The sequence below is a fragment of the Macadamia integrifolia genome, chromosome 10, assembly GCF_013358625.1.
Source record: "Macadamia integrifolia cultivar HAES 741 chromosome 10, SCU_Mint_v3, whole genome shotgun sequence".
Taxonomy (NCBI): Eukaryota; Viridiplantae; Streptophyta; class Magnoliopsida; order Proteales; family Proteaceae; genus Macadamia; species Macadamia integrifolia.
The window spans coordinates 1,707,259-1,711,391 of record NC_056566.1 but is presented as its reverse complement, the minus strand read 5'-3'; positions in this window follow the sequence as shown (position 1 = coordinate 1,711,391).

The following is a 4,133-nucleotide window of genomic DNA, read 5'->3' as shown; positions in this document are numbered from 1 at the left end:
GGGGGAGGGGGAGGGGGAGGGGTTTGGGGTCGCAGGAAAAACAGAGGGGATGGGATGGAGAGAAAACAGAGGGGGTAGGAAGAGAGGTGTTGTAGTTGGAATTGAGGAAAGACAGAGGGCTTGGGGCAGGATTGTAGGGGTTTGAATAAGGGGCGGAGGTTGCAGTAGTGACAAAGAGGGACGACGTCTACCAACCGCTATCACTAACAGTTGAAAAATCAAATACTTGGAGCCATCGTTTACACCATAGTAAAGTTGTAAGGCAAGGGAGCACGAAATGGCTGCCATTTGCAAAAGGGGGTTGCAGGTTGCAATGGCGGAAGAAGAAAGGGAGAAAAGAAAATAAAAATGAATTAAGCCTTTTGCAAAAGGAGGCTGTCGATTGTAGCGGCAAGACGATCCGTTGGTTCTCTCGTGGAGGAAGAAGAAAGGGAGAACAAAAAAATTAAATATAAATTAAGGCTTTTGCAAAATAGGGTTGCAGGTGCAGCGGCAGGACAATCCGCTAGTTCTCCCTTCGATGAAGAACAAAGAGAGAAGAGAAAAATCAAAATATGAATATTAAGCCTTATGTGAAAGGGGTTGCAGGTTGTAGGTTGCAGCGGTAGGGACGATCCGCTAGTTCTATGAAAGTAGAAAAAAGAAGACAACAACGACTCAACAAGGGTGAAAAGGGGAAAAAAGAAGTAACAAAGAAAGTAATATATATATATATATATATATATAGACACACACACACACTAGTAAAATATGCACGTGTGGTCTTATGTTAGGGGGGAGAGAGAGAGACAGAGGCAACCAATGACTATTGATAGGTCATATAAAATTTGCTATGAGCAATGGAAACTGATGACTATTAACTGTTGCATTATGGAGGATAGTTCAATGTATAACCTGCATTAGAACCTAGACAACATACTCTTTTTTTTATAGCTATTATCATACTACATTACATGGTAAGTTGAGTCTATTTTCCTTAATTTTTTTCAAAATGAAGAACATTCAGCAGTTCAAAGTTGTAACCTTATTTTTTTTTTAAATTAATTTTGCTCTGATTTTCATAAATTGTAGATTATGCAAAATAGCTTACAACAAGGTCCAACTGTGAAATTTCTTAATAAAATGTTGAAATAATTTAAATATTATAATATTTCTTATGAAATTGAAGAATTTCATCATTGAAACCACCACTTTCTAATGGAATATATTTTCCCTGTCTATTTCTTTCTTCTTGCAGAAGACCTAAAGGTTGAAGTGCATGACTAAAAAAAAAAAGTCTTGCAATATCATAGTTACTTTCTGATTAAATGATATTCAAATTTGTAGAAAAAAAATGAAAGATAATCATTACAATTTTTTTTGTTGTTACACACAACAACAACAACAACAACAACAATAACAACAACAACAACAACAACAACAAATTACAACTGATACCCAACACAGTTTTTGTTAGCTATTCTTTTTATTCTCCTTATATTCACTTTCTCCATCATTTAAATCATTCACCACTAACTCCATATAGGTGTGAGAAACAAATTAAGTGGTACAACAAAATACTAAACAAAGAAGTTAATACCTAAAGAGGAAGTAAATTTGAAATAGTTGTGGTTGATGTAAACTTCACCCTAGCTTCGTGTAAGTTCTGATCAATTACTGGTCTGTAGAGAAGTTAAATAGTTTAAGTTATCAATGTTAGCTAGATTGTTAACTTTAGCGCACAAAAGATACTATATATACAATACGATTCCACTTAAGTCTATTTTATGGTTATATTGATTACTCTAAAAAGGTTGAAACAATCTCTCAACATTCTCTGGGTATTGCTGCATAGTTCACCCCATAGTTCTCCCCCTCCCCCAGGTACCTCACACATGCGGGAGCCTCATGCACTGGGTACACAACATGCCCTTTCAGTGATTACTCTTAAAAGCCGATCAATGTGATATTGGCGAAGATGGATAATGTCATCGGCGGACTCACCTTCATGTTGAAACATGAAATAAGCTAAGTCATGCAGCATTAATATTTGCCACCAGATAGATTAACACAAGTGATAGAAATTTTTTTTTTTTAAATACTAAAGACCTAAGTTATTTCGGGAGCATATCAAATACACTCCTATTGGTATTATGACTTATCTAGAGCCAAAAATCCTAGTACCAAAGAGAGAGAGAAAGAGAGAGAGAGAGAGAGAGAGAGAGAGAGAGAGAGACCCAAATTTTGAAACAATTCCTCTATTTTGAAACAATTCCTCTATTTTGAAACCAAGTCGGAAAAAAAAATCCTCTCCTTTGGTCTTCCTAGGAGATCTTTAATAATAATAATAATAATAATAATAATAATAATAATAATAATAATAATAATAATAATAATAATAAACACAATTTAATTGAAATAGAGATCATTAAAATTTTAAGTAATCATAAGTCCATACACTATAGGTAATCATAATGATAATTAATCAGGGCAAGAGACCCATCTATGTGAATTATAGATACTCTTGTTCTAGAATCTCTAGGATGAGAACAATAAATCAATAGTCTAAAACTTCTCACTGTCAATGTCTAACGCAAGAATGGTTATAGTAGAAAGAAGAATATTCATGGAGGGTTCCACCCAAAAGCACTAGATGTATTTCATATGGGTCTCGTACTAATCTGATTGGGAAGTGATCTAACTTTCTCCATGAAACAAAGAGAGAGAGAACACCAAGAGTAATACCCAAATCTGTTGAGGCTTTGGGGATGTATGATTCCATCCAACAACGAAATCTGAAACTGAAACCAAAAATAGATCTCTTTAATTACTAAATAATTAAGAAAGGAAGGGAAGATTGTAGGAACTAAAACAGATTCCAGAATATCGATTCTTTAGATGCTGGTTATGGTGTCCCATTTTAATGGAACCTAAATGAATAATGTGATAGAACAATTTTGCGGTATTGTTCCCTTCGATCATATATTAGAATTCCATTTATTCTTGTTAGTTTGCACTTTGGATTAAGCAAACACAAGATAAAAACCTTCGCTGAGGCCCAAAGAAAAAGAAAAAAAAAAAAATATACATAATGGAATCAAAACAAGGATTGAATCTGATTACATCGACGTTACTTTTGATTTCTAGAGGCCTTGGTAACATTCTAACAAGTTTAGGGTTTTTTAATGAGAAATAACATTCATGCATCCATATCCAATATCAAATGATTGTTTATAATATCAGAGAAACAAGGATTGCTGCAAGAAAATCAAACAAGAAAAATGGGGAAAAAGACAATGATTGTTGTTCACAAAAACTGTATAAATAAAGCAAAAGGAGGAGGAAGAAACTATCTAAGAAGGGCTGTATTGTCTTGATGAGAACTTTATTGAAGAAACCTCGAGAGTGAAGATTGAAGGAGAGGAGGGCAAACCAATATAGAGTTTCTCTTTTTCCTTTTATCTCTTGCATTAGAACAGGTCTTTTTTCTTTGCATTGAATTAACCCCCAAAAAAAAAGAAGAAGAAAGAAGAGAGAGAGAGAGAAACTTACTCACAGATGGTGGCAGATGGTGCAATATTATATCTTTCTTGGAGGGATGACGTGGAGACTGCACTAATGCAATGGAAGCCCACCAACTCTTAACTTTCTTAGGATCGACATCACTGTTTGATTGTTTGTTTGGAAGTTTATTAAACCTGCAACTACTAAGAATAAATAACAATATAAAAATTTCAATAAAAAATAAAAACAACATAGAAAACTACAAATAAACCAGAAGAGGAGGAGGGGGAGGGACAAACAAACCTTTAGAGGAGTTATCTCACTCTGCCTCTTGATCCAATCCTGCCCTTACTCTCTCCGCTGTTAAAATCTCTCCTTCCTATCACTAAGATATTCCTTTGATTAAGGGTTGAAGATAGAGAAGGAGAAAGGAGGGAGAAAATGCAAAGTATGAAAAAAATTTGCAGGAGGGAGAAAATTTTAGAAACTTTTTTTTGGGGGGGGTAAAAAGGACTCCTAAAATGTAGATTTTTTTTTTTTTTTGAAAGATATAGCTATAAATTTTAAAAAAAGGAACATGCGAGAGATGATTTAGAAAGTTTTTTTTTTCATAGTAGCAACTCCTAAAATATAGACTTTTTTTTTTTTTA